We start from the raw sequence: 25,046 nt of genomic DNA on the forward strand, positions 1-25,046 counted from the left end.
TTCCCGCGGTGGCAGAGGATAGGATCGCCGGCGACAGCCGTTGCTGTAGGTGCAGGGCATCTTGGCGGCGACGAACGCGTTCCGACAGGCAGGAGGATAGGCACGAGCGATTCCTAGGGGCAGCTGGCGCGCGCTGGTGGTTTGGGCGGCGCCGTCCGCGGCGGAATCCACTGCCGACGCCGGCGTGCCGCCAAGGGCGCGGCCAGCGGCGCAGCAGGGTGCCAGAGTGATCGTGGAGCAGGGGGCGACTAGTGCGCGGCTCAGCGATGCAGAAGGGACCAGGGTCGGGTCACGTCGAGCGCGGCAGTGCGGCGTGTCGGCGTAGTGCGCGCGCGTGCAAAACGTGCGCTCTGGGCGCGCCCAGAGAACGCACGGCAGGTGCTCGACGGAATGCCAGCGTGGTCTAGAGCGCGAGGGTGGAGCTGGCAAAGCACAGATCGAGGGTAGGGGTGGCTAGGCACTCTGTGGACAAGGTTGATAGGCCAGGGGTTCAAGTCCACAATGCAAACCAGAGAGCTTGCCAAAACTGACTGTGCACCCCAGGTGTTCGACAATATGTCAAGTGCACTTAGGCAACTCTTGGAGTGGCCAAAGTCTCCAGATCAGTGTCTCTTTAGATACAGGAGATGGTGGTGAGATTAGTTTGGCAAAAACAGAAAGTTGATAGTGCAAGTTTTGCAAAACTCCAGTTTTGGGCAGAAAGAAAAGGGGTTTAGAACATGCACTTCAAAACCTCCAATGAGCCCAATCTCCTGGACTTAAGAGTTTGGTAGGGAGGGCTACAAGTAGGAAAAAGCTCAGGGTCACTAGAGCAAGGAAAAATATGGTTGCAGTACAAATCACCAATTTGGACCAGAAAGCAAAAGAGGTTGATCCACTCAAATTTTCCAAAGAACATCATTGGGTTTTTGCTTGAAGATGAATTGTATGCATCCACTGTCATCTCCAAACACTTGGAAGAATTTTTGAAGAAATATTTAAATGGGTTGCAGTGCAAAAGTGCCTACTGGACCAGATTGGAAAAATTGGTGTAGAGCTCAAAGTCTCCAATGGCCAGAAGGTATCTTTGCATAAAAGTGATGTGGAAACATCACATGACATCCCCAAATTTTGGTGGAATTTTAGGAGCATTTATCAAATGGTTGTAGTGCAAATAGGCCCCAAATGCAAAAGGAAATCATTTTAAAGAAAGCTTTTTGAATCAATAAATCTTGCAACATTTAAATCCACTGATAAATAATGGTTTTATTATAGAGAGAAATCAAGTCCAACAATACCTTTGAAGGTTTCTCCCACTAGAGGCAAAAATCCAAAATCACAAAAGGTAAAACTTGACAATTGGAAAAGTTTTACTTCCTGGCAACATTTTAATAAATAAAACGAGGCCAAAATTTTGGGGTGTCACAGACAGTTGAGATTCGTAGGATGACCTGGTTGTATATTCAAAACATCAAGCCTACCATTCTGATACATCGAATGAGGCACACAATCCTCTGGGATTATCTGTTGAAAAACATAGTAATAACTTCATAGTTAGCAATGATAATGCACTAGTTTTAGAATTATGCAAAATATGCACGGATGTCGTAATAGTAAGAAATCTTACCAGGGTATCTCCATAGTAGTTACCGTAGTTCACCACATGCACTAGTGGCACGTATGGAGGACCATAATGATGAGGAGTTTGATTGTAGATATTGTAATTCTCAATATCAGTGCAAAATCCGACCAGATGAGTTTTCTCCTTATAAGTTAACTCAGAGCCATCGGTGTAGTAGGTTCTGTCCACCATGTTCCGCACATTGTTTGAACAATCAAAATAAGCTGTCAATGAAAATAAGTTGTCAACTATTTTGAAATGAACAATATAAATTAGCTAATAACTATGTTTGAGAAACTCACATAGCGGTAGAATTGGAGGCGTATCAACAAGGACCCAAATGTCCATATTGGCTTGCTCGATGTCAGGATCACCAAGATCCATGGTGACAAGCATACCCTCATCAAAACCATACATCTTGCAAAATGCTTCCCAATTTTTGCAACCAAAATGGGTTACGCTCTCAGAATTATACAGATTTACTTCAAAATCTATATCATGATGGGTCCTTAGGTGAATTTTCTTTGTTTCCATACTTTCATGGTCTTCAAAACCCATCCTCTCCAAGACGTAGCGTCTTGCATGGCATGGGATAAGCGAGCCGAATTGTAAAAGATGAAAAGTACACGTTGAAATAGTTGAAGTCGTGCTTAATTACGAAAAAATAACACTTGTCGTCGTTGCGTACCGTTTCAACATCGAACGTCTCCTCCAGCTTAATACTGAAGCGCCGATCTTCATCCAGGTGAGGCCTGTCGCACTGACCTCGGTCGTCGTGGCACCAGTCGCACTCCCCCGGGAGACTTTCGTCGTCCGAGTACGACATTTCCTATGTTCATATATAATTCAAATATTAAACATCTACAATTAAATATATGTACTAAAAAACCTAAGTTAGATCATTATTATTCATCACGGGTTGACTATCGGTTTGTCGAGTCTTTTCTTGAAAACTCTCAGCTCACGTGGTGTATACATTCGACCGTTGGTGATGGTCGCTCCTCCCTTTGTCCCCGTGTGCATTACACCAAAATGTCTAGCTAGCACACGGGAACAAAGGAGAAGCGACCCCCACGACAACAGTCGGGATTCTTCGTCCTCTCATATATATATGGTGGAACTCTCCCTCACTGATTCCTCTCTGACATTTGCGACCGTCGGTGATGGTAGCTCCTCCTTTCATTCTCGAGTGCATTACACCAAATTGTCTAGCACACGGGAACGAAGGAGAAGCTACCCCCACGACAACAGTCGGGATTCTTCGTCCTCTCATATATGGTGGAGACTCGACTGACTTACAGTCAACCCGAAATATCGTTTAATTATCTTTCTAAAAGAGGATTTGGCTGGTCTCACCTCGATGTCGGAGGGGGCGGTGACGGGGACGACGGCGGGGATGATGGAGGGGCCGGGGGGGCTCCTAGATTTCTGCGAAAACAAAAACCCTATAAGCTATCAACTAATCATAGTGCTCTCCAATTTTAGCATCCAAAGTAGGCTCGGAGTAGTTTTCCACTTTGAGCATTCAATAAGCAAAATCAAATCACAAAATAAAGTAGTATTCAAATTAGGATGCATTCAATTATAAGCAAAACTACATCATCTCCATGCGTCCGTACATCGCCAAATATTATCACTAATACACCTCGAATACTATCATACATATAGCATCGCTAGTACAGCTAGAACAGTAGCGCCCGACGGACATCGGCGCGGGCGTTGGACACCCAAAGGGACGGAACCATCACAGGATCATAGCTCCAGTGAGATCCTTGAAGAACCTGCCAGGTACTGTCGAACCTGCCCTCCAACGCAACCATGTAGCGACGGACGTGCTGGTCCTCCTCGCTGACACGGTGACGTACCTCCTCCGCGGTGTCCGGAAGCCTCGGCACCGTCACTGGCCCACGCGAGCGCCACCAAACAAGGATCGGGTCAACGACGGGCTGGTTCCTCACCAACCTACGCCCACCGGAAGGTAGCACCTCCCAAAACCAGCCCGGCGGAGCCCAGTCCCGGACATGGCCCCTCTGATCAAGCCGGCCTCCTCCGCCGAGTCGACGACGAGGATGCGGGATAGGCATCGTCGACGTCGATGCGGGAATAATTGCTTTAACTAAAAAAGCAAACTAGTTCTATTAATTTCCTTACTATAAATAGAATAAAGTAGTACTTACTAAAAATAAACTAGCTAGTTTAACTAGTTCTATTATTTTTCTAACTAATTCTATTAAACACTTTCTAGGTAGTACTTACTAAAAGTTATCGGGGAGGGGGGGTACATATATCGACAACGACATACCCGATAAAAAATAAGAAGAGGAAGAAGACGCAAAAAAAGAGGAGAAGAAGAAAGGAATAGAGGAGGAGATCGAAGAAAAAAAAAGAAAAAAAAGAGGAGAAGAAGAAGGAATAGAGGAGAAGAAGAAAAAATAGAATAATATATTATTCTATTTTTTCTTCTTCTCCTCTATTCCTTCTTCTTCTACTCTTTTTTTTCTTCTTTTTCATCTTCTTATTTATTTCTCCTCTACTTCCTCTCCTCTTCTTCTCTTCTTCTTCTCCTTCTTATTTTCCTTTTTTCTCTCCTCCTTTTTCTTCTAAATATGAACATACATAAATGACTTTGATCATACACAATTTCTATGAACAAAAAAAATCATAAAAATTCTATGAACAAAATTACAACAGAAAAAATCATAAACATTCTATGAAAAAATTGATATATTCTTTGCATATGAACATACAAACATTTGCATATTCAATAATAATATCACCAAAAAAATCTAAACTACACATCTAAATTACAACAACTAAATTATCTAATTAAGTACACATCCAAATTAATACAACTAAATTACAAATCTAACTACACATCCAAATTAATACTACACATAAAAATCTAATTACAACAACTAAATCTAACTACACATCCAAATTAATACTACACATACAAATCTAATTACATCCAAATTAATACTACACATACAAATCTAATTACAACAATCTAATTACAAATCTAACTACACATCCATTACAGGGAAGAGGAGGAGGGGATCGGGGCGGCGCTCACAGGGTGGCGGAGGGCGACGGCGACCGCGGCGGGCCGAGGCCAGAGGGCGGCGATGGTGACGTACGGGGCGACGGCTCGGGGGCGCGCGGCGGATGCTGATGGCGACGGCGGCGGGGGGCGGAGGACGATGGCGTGGGCTCGGGGGCACGGGCGACGGCGACGACGACGGGGCAGCCTGGCGGCGTAGATCGAGCTCGCGGCGTCGTCGGGCGGGGGGACACTGGCGATGGAAATCAGCAAATTTCCAAAGTGTTACTTATATAGCAAAGGCTTTGGTCCCGGTTGGTGGCTCCAACCGGAACCAATACCCACCCTTCGGTCCCGGTTGGTGCCACCAACCGGGACCAAAGGCCTCTTTTCACCTGCGCAAAGGGCGGGAAGCAGAGGCCTTTGGTCCCGGTTGGTGGCACCAACCGGGACTAAAGGGGGGGCATTGGTCCCGGTTGGTGCCACCAACCGGGACCAAAGGCCTTGCGCTGCCCGCGGCCAAAAGTTTAGTCCCACCTCGCTAGTTGAGAGGGGCTCGGAGTGGTTTATAAGCTCCACTGCGGCTGCCCTCTCGAGCTCCTCTCAAATGCAGGCTTACGGGCCTAATGTCACACTGTGCTGTCTGTTGGCCTATTGGGCCTTCTGCGGGCCTGAATCCTGGCCCAGGTTGGGTTTCTAGTCGTATTCAGGCCATGGTGGCCCAATAGGTGGCAGTTTTTTAAATTTTTTGCATTATTTATTTTCTTTTGTTTTTTGCTTTATTTTTTAATTCTTTTTTCTTTTAGGTCAGCAAAATTATAAACTGTCTGTTAGTGCCATTAGTTTTAGAAAATATATAAACTTTCTATTAGTGCCATTAGTTCTTTATGAAAATTCTTTTTGCTGTATTTAGTTTTTTTATTTTCTTTTTGGCTATATTTATTTTGTTTTATTTCTACTTACAACAAAAAACTTATTTATTTTATTTTATTTTGTTTCTAATTACTTATTTATTTTACTTTATGATAATTCTTTCTGCTATTAAAGTTTCTATCAAAAAAAGTTCTTTATGAAAATTCTTTTTGCTTTTAATGATTAAAAATAAAAAAGAGGCGCAATGCGCGTTGATTTGCTTCAAGCCTTTTGGAATAGTGTAGACTGCACTACACATAGCTCGATGCAGTCTACCTTATTCCTCAAGGCTTGAAGCTAAGCAACGTGAGCATTGCGCCTCTTCTTCATCGTCTCTGCACTCAGGGCTTATAAACCGCTCCTAGTTCCTCTCAGCTAGCGAGGTGGGACTAAAAAACTGCTTAGCTAGTAAGAAACTCTCGTACCGGTTCGTGCCACGAACAGGTACTAAAGGTGCTCGTGGGGCCACAGCCTCATTAGTACCAGTTCATGGCACCAACAGGGACCAAAGGGTGGAATTGGTCCCGGTTCGTGCCACCAATGGCATGTTACAAAACGGACAATCTCTTTCAAAGTATCAGGATTTCATCCAGAAACTCGTCTGTTACAAAGGGATTTCATTTTTTAAAACTTATTTGAACTCCTGACTTTGTGTGTGTTCAAAATGCACCATTCAAAGCCACATCATCATTTGTCAATCCTTTCTGACTTCATTTGTTATTTTTCATGCATTTACTAATTATTTTGAGCTATAAGACCCTAAAATTGAAAAGCATTTCAAATGAACTCTGAAAAGGTTGAAAGTTGGCATGATATCATCATTTCATCCACATAGCATGTGCAAGAAAGTTGAGAGGTTTACGGCAAAAGCTGGATGCACTTCGTGTACAAAACGGACAATCTCTTTCAAAGTATCAGGATTTCATCCGGAAACTCGTCTGTTACAAAGGGATTTCATTTTTTAAAATTTATTTGAACTCCTGACTTTTTGTGTGTTCAAAATGCACCATTCAAAGCCACATCATCATTTTTCAATCCTTTCTGACTTCATTTGTTATTTTTCATGCATTTACTAATTATTTTGAGCTATAAGACCCTAAAATTGAAAAGCATTTCAAATGAACTCTGAAAAGGTTGAAAGTTGGCATGATATCATCATTTCATCCACATAGCATGTGCAAGAAAGTTGAGAGGGTTACGGCAAAAACTGGATGCACTTCGTGTACAAAACGGACAATCTCTTTCAAAGTATCAGGATTTCATTCGGAAACTCGTCAGTTACAAAGGGATTTCATTTTTTAAAAATTATTTGAACTCCTGACTTTTTGTGTGTTCAAAATGCACCATTCAAAGCCACATCATCATTTTTCAATCCTTTCTAACTTCATTTGTTATTTTTCATGCATTTACTAATTATTTTGAGCTATAAGACCCTAAAATTGAAAAGCATTTCAAATGAACTCTGAAAAGGTTGAAAGTTGGCATGATATCATCATTTCATCCACATAGCATGTGCAAGAAAGTTGAGAGGGTTACGGCAAAAACTGGATGCACTTCGTGTACAAAACGGACAATCTCTTTCAAAGTATCAGGATTTCATCCGGAAACTCGTCTGTTACAAAGGGATTTCATTTTTTAAAACTTATTTGAACTCCTGACTTTTTGTGTGTTCAAAATGCACCATTCAAAGCCACATCATCATTTTTCAATCCTTTGTGACTTCATTTGTTATTTTTCATGCATTTACTAATTATTTTGAGCTATAAGACCCTAAAATTGAAAAGCATTTCAAATGAACTCTGAAAAGGTTGAAAGTTGGCATGATATCATCATTTCATCCACATAGCATGTGCAAGAAAGTTGAGAGGGTTACGGCATAAACTGGATGCACTTCGTGTACAAAAGGACAATCTCTTCCAAACGCATTTTATTTTTATTTATTTTACTGCTGCTATTTTTATTTATTTTACTGCTGCCATTTTTACTTAATTTATTAAGGTTTATTTATTGTAGTTACTATAGTTTATTTTATTTTATTTTATTAAGGTTTATTTAGTTTTATTTATTTTATTAAGGTTTATTTATTTTATAAATATAAAAAATGAAAATAGATGCGCTTATAGAGAAAATTCAACCTAAATTCATAATAAATTTCTATGAAATTTACTGTGAATTTAGGTCAAATTCCCTGTATAAGGGCATCTATTTTCACTTTAAAAGGTAGAGAGGGACGGGCTTATAAACTGGTGTGAGCCCCCTTCGGTTGGCGAGGTGGGACTAAACAGTGGCCGCAACTAGGACCAGCCCTTTAGTCCCGGTTTGGGCTATGAACCGGGACTAAAGGGTGGTGGGCCAGGAGCGTGGCCCATTGGTCCCGGTTTGTACCACCAACCGGGACCAAAGGGTCCATACGAACCGGGACCAATGCCCACGAGGCCCCGGCCGGCCCCCTGGGCTCACGAACCGGGACCAATGCTCACATTAGTCCCGGTTCGTGACTGAACCGGGGCTAATGTGAAAACTGCCATGTGACCTAAGCCCTGTTTTCTACTAGTGAGATGACGTTGCGAGATTCTCGGGAAATGAACTACGATAGCAAGCCCCAAAACATGAGCTGGTTCTGCTACACACATGTGAACACGCTGTCCCAGACAAGCATGACCACATAGTAGTCCTACAATAAAACACTATTGAGTTCTGGTTGGGAACCATCATTGAAGATAACGAAGTCTTGTGCAGGTCCGTCTGGGCCCTTCCGGAATAGCATTTGAACTTCTTATCCTTGCACAAATCAATCAGTTGCTTTGTGTGCTAGGAATACATATGGAATGGAGATGATCAGTCTATCAAACCATAGAATACTTCGCACATGCATGACTGACTTGGGACGATTCCAGAGGAGGCAAAACAAACTTTCTTGAATTCACGGCGGCAACTTACATCCAGTGCACATGAATTAGAGGAAGTCACTTCTTTCATCCAAACATATGCTTCATGAGCTAACATGAAGAAATGCTTTCAAAAGTTTCGTACACTAGCTTAGTGTTCAACATAAATCATGGAGGAGATAAAATCCTGCTGATGGGCTCAACAACAAGTCATCAGAATGACCATATAAGTGGAATTCCATAATTATGTGTAACACCCCGGTGTAACTTTCCATAATTGTAACCCCAACTCTTGCCATTTTCGGCTATGTGTTATGATATTCCCTCCGTGGTCGGGTTTTGTCTTTCGTTTTGCATTTTGTTCATGTCATGCATTTCATATCATGTCATCATGTGCATTGCATTTGCATACGTGTTCGTCTCATGCATCCGAGCATTTCCCCATTGTCCGTTTTGCAATCCGGCGCTCCCACCTCCTCCGGTGCACCCCTCTTGTTTTCTTTCGTGAGCGGGTGTCAAACTTTCTCGAAATGGATCGAGGCTTGTCAAGTGGCCTTGGTATACTACCGGGAGACCACCGGTCAAGTTTCGTTCCATTTGGAGGTCGTTTGGTACTCCAACGGTTAACCGGGTAACCGCAGATGCCTTCTGTGTGTTGCAGCAAAACCCCCTCTCTAAACAGCCCAAAACTCCCCAAACTCTCTTCCATGCTCTAGGTCATTCGATCACGATCGTGTGGGCGTTACAAGTTGGTAATCAGAGCCATCCCCGACTTAGGAGCCCGCTGCTTGATCGAATCGCTGGCGTTGTTGAGTCTAGAGCAAAAAATGTTTTGAGTCTTAGGATTATATATATCGGAGAGTAGGATTCTTTTTACTCCTCAGTCCCTTCGTCGCTCTGGTGAGGTCTCCTGACGTAGAAGTTTTGACTCTTCTCTCCTCAAATTTCACAAAAAAAAATTAGGATCACGCGGGTATCTTGGAATCGTTCCGATGGTTTTGTGACGAGAACATTGTTCTTGGTGCCTCCTGACATTTAGGGGTTGTGGCAGTGTCCCGGGGAGTTGAGCTCCGAGGTGTTGTCGTCACAATTTTATCGTTGCAGTTCTGGAATACCTGAGTTTCGCCGACATCGAAATCTCTTTTATGCAGTTGTTGGTGAGATCACCTCGACGCCACCCAGTACTGGGGCGCGAGTTCGGGAGTATTGCCATAACTTGTATAACGGATGCTTTTCGAAGGTTGAGGTAAACGATTTCCGAAGGTTTCTTGGTTATGTGTTGATGGATGGATACAGCTGGATCTAGGGATTGCTAGGTTGGGTGATATATTTTGTGTCCCCTGTATCCCCAACACCAGATTGCATAACCAGAAAGTTTCGGGAGTTTATAAGTGGGAATTCAAGTAGCCTTAGGATATCTTTCCGACAGACGCATGATATGAGATTGGGGTTCGACGTCTAGTGGTCCGCCTGTACACGGTTGGTTTTACAGTGGTCTCATAGTGTCTTAAAGAGTCCTTGGCTATGCCGACTCGGGGACGCTTCGTATGTCATGTGCACAGCCTTGTACATGATGGTGCTGTACGATTGAGCCCGTGTGGGCCCCACCACGAAAACTTCAGACGAAATTTCTATCATATGTTTGTTCCGGCTTATTCTGCAAAGCCAATACTTTGTTTTATTTTGAATTGTGGTATTCGAGTTGCTTCGAAGTCATATGTTGATTCCATATCTTTTTCAAGTGGCTTCTCAACGTATGGAAGTGTGATGATTTACTACGGAATTCATTCGTTCATCTTCGTTCGAATGTTTATTGTGAAGACTATATGTTGCAATTTCTATCCGTTGATTCTACTTATCTATTTGTCTATCAAGATGCTAACGGATGTCACCCTCTTCAGGATGGCTCCGCCAACGCGTCAGAATCCGGATCGCAATGAAGGGAGTCAAGCGAACCCTCCGCCACCACCTCCGCCTCCGGAGGCATGGCAAGCTATCATGGCAGCCACCAACGCCAATGCTCAGATGATTCTGCAACTCTTGCAAGAACGCACCCAAGGGCAAGGCAATCAAGGAAATCAAGGCCAAGGCAACAATCAGCCTCACTTCGCTACACTCAACCAGTTTCTCGCAAATCAGCCCAAGTCTTTCAGCTACTGTGCCGAGGCCACGGATGCCGATGATTGGCTCGTGGACATCAACAAGCATTTTGAATGTAGCAATGTCAGGCCTGAGGACTATGTCAAGTTCGCTTCTTTTCAGCTCAAGGACCAAGCTGCTGATTGGTATCAACAATACAAAGATTCCAGAGGAGGTCGTGTGATCACTTGGACTGACTTCTGTCGGGATTTCAAATCGCACCACATTCCACAAAGTGTTGTTGAGAGCAAGCGTGAGGAGTTCCGCAATCTCAAGCAAGGCAACATGTCTGTGTATCAATTCAACATCCAGTTTCAGAAACTTGCTCGCTTCGCTAAACAAGACGTTCCTGATGAAAAGAGTATGATCTATCACTTCAGAGGTGGCCTTAGAGAGGATCTGCAGTTAGCTCTCGTTCTTGTTGAGCCTACTCAGTTTGATCAATTCTATAACATGGCACTGAAGCAAGAGGCTGCTCAGCTCAAGTGTGAGGCTTCTAAGAAGAGAGTCAGAGACGCAGTTCAGTCTTCTTCTTCCTCACTTGTGGCAGCTAAGCAACAGAAGTTCTAGTTGCCTCCTCCTCCTCCGTTTCGTCAGCCTTACCAGCAGAAGAACAAAGGTGGCCATGGTTCTTCCAACTCTTCCAACTCTGGCTATCAGAACAAGTCTCAAAATCAAGCTCCAAAGTCCAATGCTCCTTATCATCGTCCACTCTCAGAGGTGACTTGCAACAAATGTCAGCAGAAAGGTCACTATGCTAACAAGTGCTTCAACCAAAGGCGTCTTCCACCTCCTCCTCCTGTCAGATCTTCCAGCAATGCAGTGGTCAAGCATAATCCAAAGTCTGCAAAGGTGAACATGATGAATGCAGCTCAAGCGGAGGAATCTACTGATGTGATAATGGGTAATCTTGCTGTTAATGATATTCCTGCAAAAGTTCTTTTTGATACTGGTGCATCGCTTTCTTTCATATCAAGACCATTTGCATTTAAGCATGAGTTGGTTTATCAAGATTTGCCTAGACCGTTATCAGTTGTCTCTCCGGGTAAATTCATGAATGCAAGCTCCATGGTTTCGGATGTTTCCATCAAGATGGGAAACTATAAATTTCTGTCTTCTCCAGTTGTTCTTGGTGACTCGGATATTGATCTTATTCTCGGGATGGACTGGCTTTCTAAGCACAAGGCTCAACTTGATTGTGCAGCCAGGGAAATTCAATTGACACACTCTTCTGAGGATGTGATTATTTATGCCGCTCGTGATGAAACCATTCGGTTTTTTTCTCTCAATGAGAAGGGCGAATTGAATGCCATCTCTCAAATTCCAGTCGTTTGTGAGTATCAAGATGTATTTCCAGAAGAGCTTCCGGGTATGCCTCCTCACCGGCCAGTTGAGTTTGTTATCGATCTTGAGCCGGGCACTGAACCCGTTTGCAAGCGTCCATACAAGCTTGGACCCAACGAGCTGAAGGAATTGAAGAAACAGCTCGATGAACAAGAGCGTCTGGGTTTGATCAGACCGAGTTCATCTCCATGGGGTTGTGGTGTTCTTTTTGTAAAGAAGAAGGATGGCACGGACCGACTTTGTGTCGACTACCGTCCATTGAACAAGAAGACTATCAAGAACAAGTATCCACTTCCCAACATCAATGAGTTATTCGAGCAACTCAAAGGTGCAAAAGTATTCTCCAAGCTTGACCTTAGTATGGGTTATCATCAGATTCGCATTCGTGAAGAAGATATTCCCAAGACAGCATTCAGAACAAGTTTTGGTTCTTATGAATATACTATCGTGTCTTTCGGCCTTGTCAATACTCCTCCAGTATTCTCTCGGATGATGAATTTCATCTTCAACCCCTATACCAATGAATTCGTCCTGGTGTATCTCGATGATATCTTGGTCTTCTCCAAGAATGAGAAGGATCATGCCAAACATTTGCGATTGGTGCTCGACAAGCTCAGAGAGTATCAATTCTATGCGAAGTTCTCCAAATGTGAGTTTTGGCTTGATGAAGTTCTTTTCCTTGGTCACATCATCTCTGCCAAGGGCATCGCTGTTAACCCCGAGAAGGTGTCCGCAATTGTGAATTGGGAACCTCCTCAGAATGTCAAGCAGCTTCGCAGTTTTCTTGGTCTTGCAAGCTATTGCCGAAGATTCGTTGAGAATTTCTCTAAGATTGCAAAGCCTCTTTCCAACCTCCTCCAGAAGCATGTGAAGTATGTCTGGTCTCCTGAGTGTGACGTTGCTTTCAACACTCTCAAAGAGAAACTAGTCACAGCTCCTGTCTTGACTCCTCCTGATGAATCCAAGCCTTTTGAAGTTTGCTGTGATGCTTCTCTCCAAGGTCTCGGTGCTGTGTTAATGCAAGAGAAGAAAGTTGTGGCCTATACCTCTCGTCAGTTGAAGCCCAATGAAAAGAACTACCCCAATCACGATCTTGAGTTGGCGGCAGTTGTCCATGCATTGATAACGTGGAGACATCTCTTGTTGGGAAGACAAGTGGACATTTTCACCGATCACAAGAGTCTCAAGTACATCTTCACTCAGCCCAACCTCAACCTCAGGCAGACTCGATGGGTCGAAATGATTCAAGAGTACAATCCGAGTATTGAATATACTCCAGGCAAGGCCAATGTCATTGCAGATGCTTTAAGCAGGAAGGCTTATTGCAACAGCTTAATCCTCAAGCCATTCCAACCGGATCTTTGTGAAGCTTTTCCGCAAGCTGAATCTCCAAGTTGTTCCTCAAGGCTTTCTTGCCAACCTCATAGTCTCTCCTACTTTGGAAGATCAAATTCGTGAGGCACAACTCCTGGATGCCATGGTGAAGAAGGTGAAACGTGGTATCGACAAGGGCCTTTCCAAATACAAGTGCTATCGCATTGATGACAGAGACATTTTATTCTTCGAGGACCGGATTGTGGTTCCTAAAGGTGATCTAAGGAAAGTCATTATGAACGAGGCACACAATTCTCTTCTTTCCATTCATCCTGGAAGTACGAAGATGTACCATGACCTCAAGCAGTCGTATTGGTGGACTCGAATGAAGCGAAAAATTGCTCAATTCGTGAATGAATGTGATGTCTGTCGAAGAGTGAAATCAGAACACCAATGACCAGCTGGTCTCCTCCAACCTCTTGCTATCCCAGAATGGAAGTTTGATCATATCGAAATGGACTTCGTGACTGGTTTTCCCAAGTCCAAGCGTGGAAATGATGCTATTTTCATTGTCATCGACAAGCTTTCTAAAGTGGCTCATTTCCTTCCAATCAAAGAATCTATCACAACAGCTCAGTTGGCAGAGCTATACACCTCCAGAATTGTCTCCTTGCACGGCATTCCACAATTGATTTCTTCAGATCGTGGAAGCATATTAACCTCTAAGTTCTGGGACTCCTTTCAGAAGGCTATGGGCACCAACATTCGCTTCAGCACAGCTTTCCATCCTCAAACTAGTGGCCAAGTCGAGCAAGTCAAGCAAATTCTTGAAGATATGCTCAGGGCTTGTGTCATTTCTTTTGGCATGAAATGGGAAGATTGTCTTCCATATGCCGAATTCTCCTACAACAATAGCTTCCAAGCAAGTTCGGGCAAGGCCCCATTCGAGATTCTCTATGACAGAAAGTGTCGTACTCCTCTCAATTGGTCAGAGTCTGGTGAACGCCAACTTCTTGGCAATGACTTAATCACAGAAGCTGAAGAAATGTGTAAAGTCATCCGTGATAATCTCAAAGCCGCGCAATCGCGCCAGAAGAGTTACTATGATAGTAAGCACCGTCATTTGGCTTTCGAGATCGGAGACCATGTCTACCTCCGCGTCTCTCCAATGAAAGGCACTCGTCGCTTCGGTATCAAAGGGAAGCTTGCCCCTAGATACGTGGGTCCTTTCAAGACCGTTGGCAAAAGGGGCGACCTCGCCTATCAACTTGAGCTTCCTTCCAACTTCGCGAACGTGCACGATGTGTTCCACGTGTCACAGCTCCGCAAGTGCTTCAAGACTCCTGAGCGCACTATCAACTTCGAACAGATTGACCTCCAAGAAGATTTGTCTTATCATGAGCACCCCGTTGCTATTCTTGAAGAAACTGAACGTAAGACTCGCAACAATTCAATCAAATTCCTGAAAGTGAAGTGGTCGCACCATTCTGACCGGGAAGCCACCTGGGAACGCGAGGACCATCTCTGTTCCGAATATCCGGACTTCTTTCAGTCCTAGATCTCGGGACGAGATCCTCTCGTAGTGGTGGAGTGTTGTAACACCCCGGATGTAACTTTCCATAATTGTAACCCCAACTCTTGCCATTTTCGGCTATGTGTTATGATATCCCCTCCGTGGTTGGGTTTTGTCTTTCGTTTTGCATTTTGTTCATGTCATGCATTTCATATCATGTCATCATGTGCATTGAATTTGCATACGTGTTCGTCTCATGCATCCGAGCATTTTCCCCGTTGTCCGTTTTGCAATCCGGCACTCCCACCTCCTCCGGTGCACCCCTCTTGTTTTCTTTCGTGAGCGGGTGTCAAACTTTCTCGAAATAGACCGAGGCTTGTCAAGTGGCCTTGGTATACTACTGGGAGACCACCGGTCAAGTTTCGTTCCATTTGGAGGTCGTTTGGTACTCCAACGGTTAACCGGGTACCGCAGATGCCTTCTGTGTGTTGCAGCAAAACCCCCTCTCTAAACAGCCCAAAACTCCCCAAACTCTCTTCCATGCTCTAGGTCGTTCGATCACGATCGTGTGGGCGTTACATTATGTGAACAAGGACATAGCATTGGTCAGACCAAAGGATGTAATGGTGTATGCTCGAGGGATCAACCACAGGTAAGACAACATTACGAGCACCGTTGGTTCTGATTTGATTTGAGGATAGCCCACACTCAAATCAAAGTTTTGACAAGACAGTAGATCCAACAATTGATCACAATGATCAATCAATGACGATATCATCTTTCTTCAACACACATATACAAAGAGATATCCCTTTGGAATGAACTAAGTCGGACAAGCTTCCATCTTCCCACTCTCCAAGTTGTTGTTTAGCCCAACCAACTAGTTCAGGGTATCCGACACAGATTCTTGGAGAAAGAGTGGTTTATAGGAAAACCATTTGATCACAAGCTCAACATAACGGTCAGGGGACAACCTGGTGATACTTCCAAGAAGATATTCGGAAAATCAGGGGCCACCGATATGTTATGAAGCTCGAGCACAATCTTGCTTTTCAAGGCAAGACGATATGATCAAAAGAGCGAGGGATTGACACAATCCTAACTCATTGATCGAGAAGTGCACCAGGAAAAATGGACTAGGTAGCACAATCTATCTTAGAATGATGATTCAATAACCAACACGCTAAGAATGAGAATATTGTCCATTTACCACCAAGCAACGAGTTGCTCGGAGTATTGATTTCACACATCACAATTCACTTGTCGGCATTCCGGTTACAACAACACGAGGACCGAGGAATGAATGATGATGGTGAGAATTCATAAGAGATGGTGCAATTCCTATGATATTCTTGACATAAACAGGGTAATACTCCAAGGTAGAACAGAAAAAAAGCTGGTTTGGCATTTGATCTGCAGAATACAACTACTTTGACCCAATCCTAGAAATGGATAAGATACTGGAGTTTGTTTCTCCTAGTCATTCTGAAATAGAACGGATTGACGACCACAGTAATAATATGAACCGATGAACACGGATGCACGACATACTCTTGACTATCAACTGATAGATGAGGGTCAGAAAACAACGGAGGAGGGACAACTTGAATGAACATATATCTTTATGAGTTGTGGATGCATAGATTAGTTTGTCGAGCAAAGCTCAACATTTCTTTTGGATAACACATGCAGAAAGGTAGAACTGGCAGATTCACATTATAGAATGGAGGACTCATCAAGAGCACTCGGGTTGTGATCTTTTGCTTCAAAAGAACTTCCGCCAAGGATGGTTCATGGTATTAGGAAGAATGATATACCACAGACCTCGAAGACTATCACAAGGTTACTAATATCCTAAAGGAACTAGCAAACACTATCAACATGAAGTAAGTAGGGTGAATCTCGGGTTCAAAAACCCAAAGATGGAATACCTACTAACTAAATGGCATCACGGGATGCTTTCGAGAATGATGGCCAGAATCATCACACTGGGAATATAAAGCATTGCTAGATTAGTGGGTGGTTCTCTAGGATGCCTAGGGTCATAATAATTGCTTCAACATATACGCCGAGGCAACGGAGTACCTCAACTCACCGATTTAGTGTGGTTAACCTGGCCTAAAAAGACATCGGAATCAGGGAGGAAAGATTAGCAAATGCACCAGATTGTTTACAAACCTGGGATAACTCGGACATCATAATGGCTGTAAATGCTCAAAAAGATTTGAGACATCCTGCAAAATGATGGCATAACCACTTAGCATCGCAATATCAAGGTTCCGAAATCAACTGTTATCACACGGAGGTAGGAGAAACTGAACTGAGACTTGAAACCAACAATCCTATAAGTCTACGGATAAGTAACACGCGATCCTGATAGATAGATGAGAAGGCCTAGTTTCTTAACCCCGTAGAAAAGATGAGGGTGACTCAGATCAGAAGGGCATAAGGTAAAGGAGTAAAAAGAGCCTTACGTTCCCTTACACAATCAATTCCCTTATATAACTAAAGCATTTCTAGACTCAACATCGACAAGTTTGGCTGGGAAATCCTACAGGCAGTCAGGCTCTGATACCAAAGCTGTCAGGACCCCGATTCTAAGCTACATTGATCTAGCATGTAACACATCATATCACTTTGCGGCCTCACGCACGGTATTCCCACGGGTGCCACCTTACCTGGACCGGGACCATTTGCGCCTTTTGGCTCACGTATATGATAGTGTCGCTAGCATCCATATGACAGAGAACTCGGGCCGACATGACTAGTCGTGAACCCAAAGTGGCTCTAACTTACAGGGATAGGCATACATGAACCAGCATCAAACGTGTCGGTCATCAGCGTGTGAATCCGAGCTTTAGCAACTGGGCTAATAGGACTCCGGGAACCCGGGTTGTAGCAGGCTAGCACGACTCCAGAAGTCACCGCGTGACATTTCCCTGAAGGGAGAGACACAGGAACGAAGTGGATCACATGACGGCCAGTCTAAGTGTTCCGGAGCAGTAGTAACTGGCTAGCAGGACTCCGGTAAACCGGGCTGTAGCAGACTACCATGGCTCAGTGGAAGCACTAGACTACATTTCCCCATAAGAGAGGCTACCAAGGATAAACAACTAGGTTGTCGGATCCCACACATACCAAGCATTTCAAATCATACACACAATATGCTCGATATGTGCAAATACAACATGGCATCACAACAAAACTCTACAACTCAAAGTATTTACTCATTAGGCTCCGAAGAGCCAGATATTACAAACATGATTCTCATGACCCCACATACAGAGCATACAAGCAACAAGCACATGCGAAAGCTTAAATTGTCTGAGTACACACAACTACAAATGGAAAAGGCTGAGAAGCCTGAGTATCTACAAGATCCTGCCAAGGGCACAAGATCGTAGCTGAGGTAACAAGCTAAACGTCGAAGTCCATGCGGAACTACTAGTGATACTGAAGTCTCTCTGCAAAAACATAAATTAAGCAAACGTGAGTACAAATGTACCCAGCAAGACTTACATCAGAACTAACTACATATGCATCGATATCAACAAAGGGGTGGTGGAGTTAAACTGCAGCAAGCCAGCTTTGACTCGGTGGCTATCCTAAACTACGACTGCAAGTAACTCTTTTGAGGTGGCGCACACGAGTCCACATATTCACCATATCAATACACCACTATGGATCCGCTCCCGTCTCCCTACGAGAAGGCCATCCATAGCACTCATGCTTATCTTGCGCATTTTAGAGTATCCACTTTCACTTGTCTATGAACTGTACAGGCAACCCAGAAGTCCTTTACCGCGGACATGGCTATTCGAATAGATGATGTTAACCCTCCAGGGGTGTACTTCTTCACACACGCTCTCGCCACTTACCACCATGTACACGTCGTGTATCTCGGCAACCTTCAAGCGAAAGCCTGGCGAGGGAGTCGACCACGACCTGACTAACCACACAAGTCTCTAGTCCAGGTTTATCGCCTATTCGGGTTCATCCGCAAGGAGATCCGGCCGGGGTGTCGCTCACGGCCCCAAACGATGTGAACAGGGTTCCCAAGCCCACCATTCGGGTGCCACTTGGTACACCGTGCCACTGTGCCTAGTCCATCCCAAGCCCATCTGTACCGGGTGCCACTTGGTAGACTACTAACACTACCTACAAACACCAGAAACTAGTTGCAACTCCTGGACAGAGATCAGGTTGTTTAATAAGTCATGAGAGCTTGGAGCGCCCGGAGCCCAATGTGTGGTAGTAACTGTTCATGGATCACAAACACAGAACTCAGTTCCTGAGGACAGCTGCAATGAGACAACCCACCATGTACTCCTACATGGCCTCTCACCGCTACCTTTACCAATCGTGTTCACACACTTAGCTCTCAACAGTGGGACATGTTCACACGGCTCCGATTCATCCCCCATGAATCAGACCTGACTCAACTCTAAGCAGTAGCAGGTATGACAAACAAGCATGAATGAGTAGGCACATTATGGCTCAAACAACTCCTACTCATGCTAGTGGGTTTCATCTATTTACTGTGGCAATGACAGGTCATGCAGAGGAAAAGGGGTTCAACTACCGCAGCATGTAACAGAAGAATCGTTGTTGTCCTAATGCAATAAAAGAGTAGAAGCGAGAGAGTGGGATTGTATCGGAATGAAAAAGGGGGTTTTGCTTGCCTGGCAGAGTGGTCGAGGGGTACTGCCCTTCAACTGGATACTCGTGAATATCCTCGGGACCAGAACCTACCACAGAGATTACACCGGTAACAAAATCAATACATGGCGATATGCAACAATATGATGCGTGCACATGACCTGGCAAAATGAGTGTCTTGGGCTAATGCAATTATAACCAGATGGGTTTGAGCCATTTTGAAACAAAGATTCAAAGTTCAAACTCATTTGTGATCTTAAATAGTGCTTTATCATGTTTTGCACTAAACAACCAGTTAACTTGTCTAAACATGCATGAAACCAGTACATATGGATAGATTGGATTTTTCTGATCATTTTTTATATAACACTTTGCATTTGGAGTTACAAATTAATTTCTATGAATTTTTGAAGTTAGCACTAATTTTTGAAATTTCCTGAATAAGAATAAATCCAGAAAATGACTTATTGCATCAGCAATGCGTCAGGGTGACGTCAGCAGGGTCAACAGGGCTGCCCCGGGTCAAACCTGCCCGGTGGGACCCGTAGGTCAGTGACATAGCGCTGGCTAGAGTCACAGACAGGTGGGGTCGGGTCAACGGCCACGTCAGCATAGTCAACACTGACACGCAGCACCATTGTTGTTAGATTAAACTTAATCTTATTTAATTAGCCGGTTAGTTAGGCGGTGGGGCGCGGCTGTCAGTTTCACCGGAGGTTTAATTAGTGCCACAATTAGCCGCTAATGACGTGTCCACGTCATCCAAAACGGCGGTTAGCCGCCAATGCTAACCGGGACACGACGGGGTTTCCCGTCCAGCCAACTCCAGCGACGGGAGCTCACGCAGCTGGGTCCTGCAGAAGCAGCGCGACAAGGCGCATCGACCAGTGGTGGTGGGTGGTGCTAGTCTGCCCGGAATCACTGACGGCGGTGAGCGGGGCGACGGCCGGAGCTAGAGCAAGCGGGCGAGCGAGCAAAGGGGCTAGGCAGCCTCCTGGGGTCATCAGGACCTCGATGCAATGCAAGGGCACGGCTGTCTCGAGCTCAAGCCACGACGGCGACAAGGACACCGACGGTGAGCTCGGGAGCTTGCGGGACGGCAGCTACGGGACGCGCGCGAGGGAAAAGGCAGAGGGGAGAGGGTCAGTGGCTCATGGCGAGTTGGCGAGTGCAGACGGCGGGGCCGGGAGAGCGTCGAAGCGAGCAGGGCGGCGAGGCGGATCTCCGGCGGCCGATGGCAAAGGCGACGACGATGGCGATGAAGCGGAGCCCTCCGGCTTGTTTCCTTCGGCCTGGAGACGTGCTGCTCGACAGCGGAGATGATGGACACGGCGGCGCGGCGAATGAAGGACGGTGGCCACGCGGGTGAAACACGGCGACGGCGGAGCGCTCTCTGTGAGGTCGGGGAAGGGGGCTAGAGGGCGAGGGGGAGAGCAGAGAGTAAGGGAGGACCAGGGGGCTCAGGACATCTCCAGGCGCTCGGTCGAGGATGGGGGGAGGAAGCAGGAGGTGGATGCAGGAGGTGGCGTCCGGTGCGCGCGTGGGCGACACGCCTCTGCCTTCTGGCAGAGGTGGGAGACGACTGGCAGTCGCCAGTGGGCTGGGCCGGCTGGAGGAGCTGGGCCGCCAGCTGGGCTGCCAGGCAGGTAAGGCCAGGTAGGTTCCTTTTCTAATTTTTTTTCTGTTTTTCTATTCTTTTCTCTGTTTTGATTTACTAGTAAAATACCAAACCATTTTGTAAAATGCTGAAAGTATTTGTGGGCACTTTTGAAATTATTTCCAACAACCCTCAATTAGTTTCACCATTATTAGAACATTTAAACTATTTATAGAATTTAAATGCCCCAATTCAAATTTAATATGGATTAATTCAAACATCCAGAATGTCCTAGAAATATGTGCACCACATTTGGAAGAGATTTTTAGCCAAGTCAAAAATGATGAACTTTTCTGCAGGGCATTTGGGTTCATTGAAAATATTTTTATTGAACCTAGTTGAATTCATTTGATGCTTGGGTTTCAACAATCCCCATTTCAACTTTCAACGCAAATTAGACATGATGCATGGATGCTTGTGCAACTAATTACAATCAAATTCTAGGGCTGTGACAGGGACGGGCCTCGTTCCCGTCCCCAATAAAGCAAGGGGACACCTAAGCGATGCATTAAATGCGTCTTGTCCTGTAATACGAGCGATAAGCTCGTAACACTGTACGCCTTTGCACCTCCTGTGTGCCACTGTGGTAGCCCCTTTCGACTATAAAAGCAGGCCCATGGCATACTGGAGAAGGATTCGGCTCTTTGGAACAACCCAGCCACCGTAGCTAGTTGGAAGGCTCAAGAACACTCAATACATCCACCAAAGCAGGACTAGGGTTTTATGCATCCTCGCGGCCCGAACCTGGGCAAACGATCCTTGTGCTGATTACTAATCCTGCTCTTCTTGCAACCCTGCGCCCCGGCAACCGTAGTAGGGATTCTTGTGATCGCATAGGTGTCGTTTCCCACCGACATCTTTGGCGCGCCAGGTAGGGGGCGCAAGTGTGAGAATCTGGTCTAGTAGTTAGCCTAGCGTTTCTTCATCGCCATGGCTCCCAAGAAGAAGACGGCCAAAAGGACAGCGCTACCTACAAGTGCGAAGGGCGCCAGAGCGGCGACAAGAAAGCTAAGTCATGCCGAACCTTTGAGTATTTCCTTTTTTATATAAGGTTATCATCCTCAGAGATCCTGCCTATGTATGGAAAACCTGCACGCAAAGGGGCCCTCCCGCGATTGGCAACACCCTTGTTCTATTTCGAGTCCGCTCAATAGCTCAAGCGGCCGTGTCAAGAGTGTCGGGGTAGCCTTCCGCACCTGGCAACGCTCTCGATTCTGACTCAAGTTAAGCTCGACAGTTCGGGCGGCCGCGTTAAGGGCGGTAAGGTGGTTCACCCGGCAGCAAGCACACCCGACAGGCCAATGGGGATCCGTCCCCAAGACGCCGCCCTGGGTTTACGCATCGGCAGGCCTGCCCAGTTACGTAGGGTGGACATACAATGGAAAATCGAACAGGAAAATAACGTGCATAATATCAAAGTACTGCAGAAGTTATATTACATTGCTTGTTGCCGCAGTTCTAACTAAAGATTAAAATCGTCTTGGTTGTGAACTTGCAGCAACGAAAAGAAACAGGGTGCCTAATCCCAGCGCTGGACCTCCACCCTCATAATTCCGCCGACACCGCTGATGACGGGCTTGATGCGCTCCGTGAGCGGCGCGAGGTCAGTATCCTCCGGCAAGCTCTCCAGCACGGCGTCGAAGTCGAGGTCGGGGCACCAGTACGCCACCTTGGTGAGAACCTTGGTCATGGCGCCCTGGCAAAGCCTCTGGGCCTCGTCGGCCAGCGAGGCCGCCCGGTTGGCGTGAAGCCGCTCCAAAGCACCGACAACCTTCTCAAAGAACAGGGTCAGGCTGCAGTTGGCGCTCACACTCCGCTCCGGGGCGTACCTCACGCCCGGCATCCCCATGGTGGCTAGCTGCGCGGCGGCCTGGTTGGCAATGGTGGCGAGGCGATCGAGCCAGCGGTTCTCACCCTCCACGTGCTCCTTGACGTTGAGGGCCTCGTTCTTCTGCAGCTGCTTCTTGGTCTCCAGGTTTTTGGTCAGGGTCCCTTCCCGGGGCCTGGCCTCCGACAGCATCTTCTCGAGACCCTGCAGCTTCAGCTTGAGGTCTTTGATGGAGTTGTTGGCCTCGGAGAGCTCCCCGGCCCTGCTGACGGACACGCCCTACGCCTCCGTCAAGGCGCTGTTGAGCGTGTCCTTCTCCTGGGACAGCTTCAGGGCCTGCTCCTTCAGGTCATCCCGCTCCACCTCCAGCTCCTTCACCTTGCCGGCGTGAACCAGAGCCTGGGCATCGAGTGTCTCTTTGTGCCTCTGCTCCAGCTCTTGGGTCCGCTGCGCGGCAAGCTTCTATACCTCCTTGTCCTTGGCGCGGAGTTTGGCGTCGAGGTCCGCCTCGCGCTTGGCGAGGTCCTCCTCCTGGGAGTTCAGTGCGGCCTTGTGCTGGGTCCGGGTGGCCTCGGCCAAGCCCTCCGCCGTCTCCTGGGCCTTCTCAATGTCAGCCAGCTTCATGGTGAGCTCCACGTCGCGCTTGGCCAGCTCGCCCTAGGTGGTCTTCAGCTCTTCGCTAGCTCGGTGGAACCAAGCCTGCACCTCAGTGATACGCACCTTGAGGTCCGCCTCCGCTTGGTCCACCGTTGCCATCCTGGACTTGGCCTTGTCCAGGCAGGCATGGTGGAGCGCTTGGAGCCTCCGAAAGTTCGCACCCATGGCCTGGAGGATACGCTCCTCCTGGGAGCCGTCGTCACCTGGGCTCGGCTCATGGACGACTTCGAGCCCGGCGGCGGCAAGCACTTCATCGTCAAACACCTCTCCCTCGACGGGCGCCCTGGTGCTCGACGCACCTGGAAGATGGACGAACAAGTCGTCACTCACCCTCAGGTACTTGTCGGAGCCAGAGGCGGTGGAGGAGGAAGGCTGGTCATCGACCACCTCCTCCTCGGCGGCGGCCTTGCCGGCTTCCTCGGTAGTGGCCTTGCCAGGCTCCTCGGCAGGCCCCTTGGCGGCGTCCTCAGCAGCGCCCTTGGCGGCCTCCTCGGCGGTGATCTCCTCGGCCTCCGCCGCGGCGGCCTTGGCAATGTCCTCGATGATGGCGTCCATGTCCCCTGGGTCCACCGAGGAGGGATCTGGGCACCAAAGGAGGGAGTGAGGCAAGGCCAAGACCAAGGGTCAGAAAGAAAAAGGAACGGGGACGAAAGGCGAACAACTTACCAGTGCCAGGATGGGAAGCAGAAGTCCCTTCCCCGCCAACGTTTGGCACCGAGGCGAAGCCACCGGCGCCCGAGTTCTCCTCCTCCTCCTCCATATGCGTGGGCTTGGTGCTCGGCACCCTTGCCGGGGACGCCCCTCGGGGCGGCATGGTCGATGGGGGCGGCTTGTTGGGAGTAGCCCTCTGTGGCTCCTCCTGCCGCTGCTCTCCTCATGCGCACCCGATGAGGTCAGTACCAAAGCGTCATACCCCCGACACATGTCGACGAGGGAAGAGTGATGGACTTACGCTGGGGGCTGTGCCGGTGGATGCTAGCCGGGCTGCTCAGCACCACCAATGGCGCCATCGAAGTACCCGCCGGGGGCTGGCTATCGGTGTCAAAACCGGCGGATCTCAGGTAGGGGGTCCCGAACTTTGTGTCTAAGGCGTATGGTAACAGGAGGCGGGGGACACAATGTTTACCCAGGTTCAGGCCCTCTCGATGGAGGTAATACCCTACTTCCTGCTTGATTGATCTTGATGATATGAGTATTACAAGAGTTCATCTACCACGAGATCGAAGAGGCTAAACCCTAGAAGCTAGCATATGGTTATGATTGTTGTTGTCCTACGGACTAAAACCTCCGGTTTATATAGACACCGGAGAGGGTTAGGGTTACACAGAGTTGGTTACAAGGGAGGAGATCTACATATCCGTATTGCCAAGCTTGCCTTCCACGCAAAGGAGAGTCCCATCCAGACACGGGACGAAATCTTCAATCTTGTATCTTCATAGTCCAACAGTCCGGCAGAAATACATAGTCCGGCTGTCTGAGGACCCCCTAATCCAGG

The sequence above is a fragment of the Aegilops tauschii genome, chromosome 1 (assembly GCF_002575655.3).
Source record: "Aegilops tauschii subsp. strangulata cultivar AL8/78 chromosome 1, Aet v6.0, whole genome shotgun sequence".
In the NCBI taxonomy this organism is placed as follows: Eukaryota; Viridiplantae; Streptophyta; class Magnoliopsida; order Poales; family Poaceae; genus Aegilops; species Aegilops tauschii.